Source organism: Mus musculus, chromosome 13, assembly GCF_000001635.26.
Source record: "Mus musculus strain C57BL/6J chromosome 13, GRCm38.p6 C57BL/6J".
Lineage (NCBI taxonomy): Eukaryota > Metazoa > Chordata > Mammalia > Rodentia > Muridae > Mus > Mus musculus.
This window is the reverse complement of record NC_000079.6, coordinates 99,087,547-99,096,838: the sequence shown is the minus strand read 5'-3', so window position 1 is coordinate 99,096,838 and position 9,292 is coordinate 99,087,547. Positions and strand designations below refer to the sequence as shown.

At 43.2% G+C, this 9,292-nt stretch overlaps 1 long non-coding RNA gene across 1 annotated transcript in view; it reads left to right on the top strand.

The window, feature by feature from the left end:
- The first annotated feature begins 8,917 nt into the window (after nt 1-8,917).
- 2310020H05Rik (RIKEN cDNA 2310020H05 gene) overlaps nt 8,918-9,292 on the top strand; it is an 11,394-nt gene continuing 11,019 nt past the window's right edge. Inside the window, exon 1 of the long non-coding RNA NR_045495.1 lies at nt 8,918-8,985. This is a non-coding gene — a long non-coding RNA (RIKEN cDNA 2310020H05 gene). The remainder of the gene's footprint in view (nt 8,986-9,292) is intronic.

The window sequence follows — 9,292 nt, the reverse complement described above, 5'->3', positions numbered from 1 at the left end:
AGCAAAGCTTCTGATGATAGATTTATTTCACACTCAATTCTCTTTTTGATAATGTGAGATCTGAACCTGAGAAGTGCTGAGGACGATAGAATCTGCCTTCTTCTACATCCCACGTGCAGTACGGCAATGTTATCTGCTGATCAACAGCAGAAATAGGCAGAAGGCATGCTTTAAGGTGCATCTTCTGTTCTAATAACAGACCAACGGTCAACCCAAATACACAATTTATTTTAGGAAAACAATGCTTTGTATGTGTCTATGTGGGTGCATTGTGTGAGGGGTGTATACACTTATAAGGCCAGAGGTCAGGCAAGCACGTGTGTGACTCCTAAGGAGCCGTCCACATTGTCATTTAAGACAGGATCTCTTAAAGCACTGGTTCCCTGACCAGGAAATCCCAAGGACCTGCTGGTTTCCATCTCCCCAGGAATGACAATTATGTGACAACCACTTCCAGATTTTTTTACTTGAGTTCCAGGGATCGAACTCTGATATTTATGCCTGTCACTCAAACTTGACTGACTGAGTGATCTTCCCAGTTCCAAAATGTTATTTTGGGTTTTGCTTTTCGTTTGTTGTTTGTTTGTTTGTGAGGGGCAGGTGTTTTAATGATATCTCTTACAACCAAGCTGAACAAATTTCAGAAATACCAAGTTGAAGAAAAGCTACAACCAAATGAGTATCTCTACTTTGGTTTCATTGAATGCAAGTTCGAAAACCAGTTAACTGTAAATGTCAAGAGTTGTGGGTGTCTTAGGGCAGGGAAAGGCTAAATTCACTGAATTCCATACCAGGAATTCCCTGGAGGGATGAAATGTCCATTTGATGCGGATGGTGGAGACCTGGTTCAACAGACTCAGCACCATGCCGTTTGCACCCCACCTTCCCAGTACTGTACTGAGTACACCCCACCTTCCCAGTACTGTACTGAGTACACCCCACCTTCCCAGTACTGTACTGAGTACACCCCACCGTCCCAGTACTGTACTGAGTATATCCTACCTTCCTAGTACTGTTCTGAGTACACCCTACCCTTCTGAGATGCAGCTCTCACCTAATCAGGACATTTTTCTCAAAACACTGCTAATCTGAAATTGACCAAGGTAGAAGGAACTTAAAATTTTAGACTGATACAATCAGATGTGGGTTCTGTTGTTCAGTCTTTGTTTTGTTTTTAGTGCTGGGGTTTGAGCCCAGGACCTCCCACATGCTAGGCAAGCACCTTATCCATGAGCCATATCCCCAGCCGCCACCCCACACCTCCAAGTGTCTTCCTCAAGCCCTCATGGGTCTACTCTGAACTGATTATTACCGTGACCACAGTAAGTAACTAGCATGATATATGACTGCCTGTGATTTATCTACAGCAGTGGTTCTCAACCTGGAAGTCGCTATTCCTTTGACAAACCTCTATCTCTAAAACTATTTACATTATAATCCATAAAAGCAGCAAAATTACAGTTATTAAGTACCGTGAAATAATTTGATGGCCAGGCTCTAGAGCATTTTTTTAAGTAGTGATTGAGGGTGTGGGCCCAGGCCATTATGAATGGCGCTATACCTGGGCTGGTGATCCTGGGTTCTATAGAAAGCAGGCTGAACAAGCCAGAAGGAGCAAGCCAGTAAGCAGCACCCTCCACCGCCTCTGCATCAGCTCCTGCCTCCAGGTTCCTGCCCTGCCGAGTTCCTGTCCTGACTTCCTGAATGATTAGCAGTGATGTGGAAGCCTAAGCTGGGCAAACCCTCTCCTCCCCAAATTGCCTTTGGTCACAGTGTTTCATCACAGAAGTCGTAACCCTGACAAGGACACCATACCAAGCCTAAGTGAATCCTACTTTATAAAAGCATGTTTCAAATGTTAAAGCTCTTGGCATGCAAATAAAAATAAAATAAAATAAAATAAAATAAAATAAAATAAAATAAAATAAAATAAAGCAACTTAACAATTGTTGAATGTTTAGTTCACAAGTACTCATTGTATGGCTTATGCATTTATTTATTATCTGGGACTGGGAGTAGAAGCCAAAATTTACACGTGCTAGACAATTCTCTACCATTGAGCTTCAACCCCAAATAGGATACATTTTCCAATGCTTTTTGTGCTATGTTATCATAGTCTTTGAGGTGGGTGCTTCATGTCAAATTCCAACATGGAAAGCTAACCAAGAGTCCTCTCCTAGAGTTGACCCAGACAGAGCCCCTGCTTAAAAAGGTAGACGTGATTAAACATTAGAACATAGCCTTCCTGACTTTTCCTATATTCACCTTTTATATGGAATAAAAAAATACCATTTATACACTGCTGCACATTGTGATCTGTTTATTTAATCACCCACACTCATATTTCTTTATTTTAAAGATAGTGTCTCAGTCTGTTGCCAAAGCTGACCACAAACTCATGGCAATCCTCCTGCTTCAGACTCCCAAGTACTGATTCATAGACTGGCCCATCTGACCCCACCGTCAATGCCTGGCATGGCCATTCATCTGCACAAACATTGTGCATTGGCTCTACGTCTCGATGTTCGTAAGCTTTCTGCACTATGTACCTGTTTATTTAATCAGCCTCCTCCTGCTGAGCGGTTGGTTAGGCATTCACAAACTATCATCATCCCAAAATGTAACAATTAACAGCCTTGTGCTTGGTTGAATCATTTGAAATGACCACACTTTTATACATCGAATAAAAATAAAAGTGAACATGTGGGCTTCGTGGTATACACGCTCTGGGATGTGCATTTCTTGAAGTAGGGTTACTGCTCTAAGGATATTCAAAAAAAAAATCTCAAGGGTTATTAATATCTCATTCTCCTAAAGAATACAGGTTTACCCTGCACTCGGTGGTGCATGCCCTACACAGGAAAAAAAAAGCGTTCATCCTTCTGAATCTATTAGAAAAATCATCCCTCAGAGGTTAGCGTTCTTCCTTTCATTGTTAGTGGGGATGCTCAACATCTTTCTGTATGCAGGCTGCATTCCTCCACCACCCTCCAATTTCTACCTGCACAACAGACAGACAGACAGACACGTACATAGATACATAAATGAAAAAAAAATAAAATCTGGTTTCAAAAGACCTGTATTGAAAGCTCCCTTTACAGGAGATAGAAATGGGCTATTTTCCTGCCTTCAGATTTCTGATACTGGACACACAGACAGGTTGTGTCTGCTCGCAGTGAGCTTCGTTGACTTTAATCTTCTGCTTTCTGAATGTTACTTGGTTGGGAAATCCGGCTTGCCTCAGCGAGGAAAGGCATTCTCTCACCTACAGGTCCTGCACAAGGCTGCCTCTGTGCAAACGTGTTGCCTGGCTACCAGCAGGGGGCCCGGCAGCTCTGTAGGCTTCCTGACTGCCTCCATTTTCTCTCCTCCTAAACAAGGCTGTCTCTCCAGCACAGAGAGGTAATTGCTGGCTTCTGCTTAGACAGACTAGCTTAGCGAATTAAAGTCGTCTGGCTTCCACCACAGCAATTAGTATGCAAATTACCGGTATATTACCTGCCTAGTCATAAATTACATTGACAAACTTAATATTCACAGATGCAACATACCAGTGTGGATCATTTTTCTGGTTTCCAGTGGTAGCAGAGCAGAGCGATTCATCACCTTATTGAACCGTAACACATTAAATCAACAGTTGAGAAATTAAGCATTTTTCAAAGCATTTTGTTATGCACTTATTTCTTTCAGCGGGCAATGAAGCAGAGCATTAAATATGTGGTGTGTCTCCATAGACTAAATGGCCAGCGGATACATTTAAGCCTAAAATAGTTCTTTTGTAACAACAACCAAAAAAAAAAAAAAAAAAAAAAATCCACAGCAAAGGAAAATCTATGAAGTAACACAATCTATTGAGTCCTCTTTAATGTCATTAGAACCAAATACTCTCTTTTCTAGTTCAGTTCCCAGAACCGTGAAAAACCACTAATCCCAATATAGAGTTGATGCGAACACTGTTCACTAATGGGAAATGTCTAAGCCCAAGGATTTGAGCTGCATAGGCTGACAGTAAATCTTTATGGTAAAGCGGTGTATGTTGGTTAGCTCACTAAATTAATTGCACCTAACTATGTGGGCTTTGCCAGTTTTAACTAAATACACTTTTGAGTCTTTTTACTGAACAGGGGGTGGGGGTGAGTTCAAATCGAGAGAGACAAGTTCAAGTCTGTTCATGACTATAGTATCGATCTTCTTCCATTATCCGAGAGATAAGCTGCATTCTTCGTCAGGTCAGTGACGTGACCCCTGAGCTCGGACAGACTCAGCACTGGCCCCAGGCAGATAGTTTCTGTCAGTGTGCCAGACGCTCTCCAAGTGTTTTGTCTGCAAAGGCCTCCAAGGAGCTCGGGAGAGTCCAAAATTCTTCCCTCCCAGGCCTGCCTGCACACTCCCACAAAATAGAACGGCCTTTGCTTTCAGATTGTGACACTGCTATGCAAGTGATCAAAGGACATGTCTGTTAATCATTTAAGCAAGGAAATCCGAGAAAGTTCACTAGAGATGGCTCACAAGAATACCCCGAGAGAGACTCAACTTCAGAGGTGCAGATAGAGCTAACCACAAATCGACCACAGGGCTCATGTCTTAGGCGGGCTATTTGACTTTGAAAAGTGAGTTTACATACACAATACTATCTTTTGAACCAAACCACCATGTCCCCTGTAGAGATGGGATAGAACAGCACTCTCCTGGGACAGCCTGGGCCTGTGGTATCTCCTGTGTCCCACCCCCACCCTCACCCTCCCACCCCCACCATATCTGGGAATGTGTATCATCACTCCAAACACTGAGAAGAGCCAGTTTGGGCCTGCCTTTCCCCTCAAGCTGTCTCACACCTCCCTCAGGGGAGCTCACATCTTGAGAGGTAATAAATTATTTTCAAGAATCTCCCCGCAGAATGAGGCAAAGTGAGGGGAAGAGGAGTCAGTGCAGTCCCTGTGTGGCTCCAATAAAGGAGGTAACATTCAAACTTCCTCCCAGGTGGCTTCATGTCACCCACCCAGGAGCAGGAAGAGCAGAGCAGCACCCGGAGCCGGAGCTGGAGGAGCTGGCAGGAGGTGTTCCTCACCTGTGTGGCAGACAGACAGTCACGTGACTCCAGGGCAGCTGACTCTGACACGCATCTTCCACTGAGCACACACAACTGTGCTGTGACCAAGTCACTCATCAGAATGTTCATTTACATGTCAAGATAGAGTCTCCATCTTTATTTTAAAATGCCAACTTTAAGGGCTTATTTGAAAAAAAAAATAAGGAAGGAGGAGAAAAAGAAGCCTCGTGTGGCGCTATATACCTTTAATCCCTCGATTCCGGAGGCAACGTTAGGGGGATCTGACTTCTAGGCTAGACTGATCTACACAGCAAGTTCCAGGACAGCTGGGGCTGTTACACAGAGAAACCTATCTCAAAATAAACAAACAAAGAAGAAAAATGGATAAAAAAGAGTTTATTTGTATCATTTAACTGGATGTGTGTGTGTGTGTGTGTGTGTGTGTGTGTGTGTGTGTGTGTGTGTGTGAGCGCAGGTGCCTGCAGAGGCCGCAGGCATTGGCTTTCCTTGAGCTAGAGTTACACATGGTTGTAAGCTGCCCGATACGAATGTTTGAAACTGAACTCAGATCCTCAGATGAGCAGTGACTGTTTTTAATCAATGAGCTATCTCACCAGCCTCTAAAATAGCTTCTTTATAACAATCTGATTATTAGAATAGACTTTTAAGTCTGAGCACAAAACCTTTACTCATCAAGAATTGTGCTTCTTTAAAAATTATTTTAACGGGCAAGTAGAATTACATATTTTACAAATGTGTACATTAATCATATGTAATATGATATTTCGAAGTATGTCAACACTGTAGAATGACTACATGGAGCTGGTAAGATATGAATTACTGGACTGGAGAGATGGCTCAGTGGTTAAGAGCACTGACTGTTCTTCCAGAGGTCCTGAGTTCAAATCCCCACAACCACATGGTGGCTCACAACCATCTCTAGGGAGATCTGATGCCCTCTTCTGGCCTGTGGATATATATGGAGCAGAGCACTCAAACATTAAAATTAAAACATTAAAATCAAACATTAATTAAAAAATTTAAAAAGCTTAATGACCCACAAAGACTTAGCAATCTGGAGGGCAGTCAAAGGCCTTCCTAAGTGACTTTCAAAACTACACCACATCATTATTAACACCGTTACCACTGGGACAATAGATCTGTCTCACTGAAATTTGCATCTATTGACCATGTATTGTCTCCTAAATCAGCCCCTAGCAACTGGTAATCACCAGTCTACACCCTGGTCAAAGAATTCAGTCTTTCCTGGAATCCACACCGGTGGCTTTGGCTTTCATTGTCTGATTTATTTCACTTTCTATGTTGTTCTCTGAGCTTGTTCAAGAGCACACAAATGATAGGGTTCTCTTATTTTTAAAGAGTGAGTAGCATTGTGTTGTGTCTGTTCGCTACACCCTATCCATACTTACTTCAGTGCCTTTTGAAACACACCGAGAAGTGAGATTACTGGATCATAAGATAGGTCTACTTTAGTTTATTAAAGAAATCCCCATACTGACTTCCATAGCAGGTTTGCTAATTACCATTCCGACCAAAAATAGCCAAGTGTTCTCCTTTCTCCCTCTCCTCCATCCTCTGGTAACTACCATTTTCCCAGGGATGAAGCGCTGTGTTATTATGGGTAATCTTAACTTCCGAGAAGATCAGAGCTGTTGCTCTCTTTCATACACCCGACATCCATTTGCGAGTCTTGTTATGGAAAATGTTTGTGCTTGTGATGAGAGATTCTGATCGTCAGTCTGACAGGATCTAGAAACACCTAAGAGAAAAACCTCTAGGCCCCGGCATAGTCTCACAAGAGAGAGCTATAACTGGGTCCTTTCAGCGAAATCTTGCTAGTGTATGCAATGGTGTCAGTATTTGGAAGCTGATTATGGGATGGATCCCTGCATATGGCAGTCACTAGATGGTCCATCCTTTCGTCACAGCTCCAAATTTTGTCTCTGTAACTCCTTCCATGGGTGTTTTGTTCCCATTTCTAAGAAAGGGTAAAGTGTCCACACTTTGGTCTTCGCGGGGCCTAGCAAACACAGAAGTGGATGATCACAGTCAGCTATTGGATGGGTCACACGGCCCCTAATGGAGGAGCTAGAGAAATTACCCAAGGAGCTAAAGGGAACTGCAACCCTATAGGTGGAACAACAATATGAACTAACCAGTACCCGGGAGCTCTTGTCTTTAGCTGCATATGTATCAAAAGATGGCCTAGTCGGCCATCACTGCAAAGAGAGGCCCATTGGACTTGCAAACTTTATATGCCCCAGTACAGGGGAACGCCAGGGCCAAAAAGGGGGAGTGGGTGGGTAGGGGATTGGGGGGGTGGGTATGGGGGACCTTTGGGATAGCATTGAAAATGTAAATGAGGAAAATACCTAATAAAAAAAAAAGAAAAAAAAAAAGAAATCCCATTTCTTGTTCCCTCCATCTCCTGGTCACCACACTGGGATGGACTGAGTCTCTCCACAGTGCATGTACCAAACTCTTACCTGAAATGAGACAGTATCACTGAGGCTGATGCCTGTATGAGAGATACCCAGGAGCTTCTTACGTCCTTTCCAGCATCTGAGGATACAGTAACATGTTGTCAGCCTCCCCAGCATCAGGCCTTCACCAATCATGGAGGCCTTACCTGGGAGTTCCATGCTCTAGAACTGGAAGCAGTAAACTTAAATCATTAAAAAAAAAAAAAACCTCTGAGCAAGTGTGGAACTGGGTTTCTAGACTGGGTTGAGGTGGTAAGGCAGGATCCATATTAGTCAGGTTTCTCTAATAGGAAGGGAACCGACAGAACAAGTATATAATATATATTGCTGGAGAGCTGTTGGTTTCTAGTCAACATCGGAATCCTGAAGAAGTAGGTTGTAACACCCGAGAAGGAACCCCTCACAACAGAATGGATGAGCTTACGAGCAAGAGTGTGGGTAAACAGGCAAAAAGAAAAGCTCTCCTTCTTCTATGGCCTTTAATGTGGCCACCAGCAGAAGATGGTACCCAATTTTTGAGGTGTGTCTTCCCCACCTTAAACGATCCGATCAAGAAAGCCCTCACAGCATTCTCCTGCTTGGGCTTTAGTGAATTCTAGGTGTAACAAGCTAACAAGAAGATTAGCTGTCTTCCCATGTGCTGTGAGTTAGAGTCCAAGGCGTCATTAAGAGAGGAGAAAGAGCTGAACAGTAGTAGCAGCGTTCATCCCTCTCTGCTTCCTGACTGGGCATGCAGTGGGACTGATTGCCACCAGTCTCTCCTCCGTGATTGGCTGTCCTCCCCATGATGATCGGCTGTCCTCTCCATGACTGGCTATTCTCTCCATGATGATTGGCTATCCACTGTCAAGTCATGAGCCAATATAAACACACACACACACACCCTTTAAGCTACACTTGCCAGGCATTTTGCCACAGAGCAGGGGGAAGTAACCAGTATAAGATCATTTACCCATTTTTTAAAGTCTATTTGTTTTCTTACTGTTGAGTTGTTGGATTTCTTTATATACCCTATTAACTTCCAATTACACGTATGATTTGCAAATATCTTCTCACTTGGTTTTCTGTCCACTGTGTCCCTTGGTTGCTCACTGTGTGCAGCTTTTTAGTTTTCTATAATCTTATTTGCCCTTTTTCCTGCCAGTGTTTTGGAGATCACGTCTTTAAAACCACTGTCAAGTCCATGTCCTGGTGTGCCCTGCCCCCTCCCTCCCCCCCCCCCCCCCGGTTTTCTAATATTAGAGCTATGGTTTCAAGTGCATGACTTCTTTATTACTCATTGTAGGAAGGATATCTAAGGAGCGGAGGGTGGCAATGAGTGGTATGAGGTCATAGATTTAAGAGCAAGACCTAAAGAGACCATGAGACAGTCAACAACACAAAAGCATGAGATGCTCTGCAGCAACAGTTCTCCAGGGCTGAGATCAAGTCGTGAGTATATCATCTTTGTGAGTGGCCTTAAAGAAATGGATCTGTTGTTCTTTGCCCTTTCTGCCTTACTAATAAATCAAAAAAGATCCACCAGAACCTTTCTTTAAAAAATTAACAGAGATGATCCGCTGAGTGCCTTGAGAAGTGTCTGGCATGTAATAGCCATGCTCTGTGATTACCAGCTACTAGCTGTGCCCCACGGGTCCAGTGTGCCATGAGGCTCCACGCCTGTGGATCCAAGCAACTGTGGATTAAAACTATTTCAAAAAACAGATGTATAATGAATACATCTGATATTTTTCTTGTT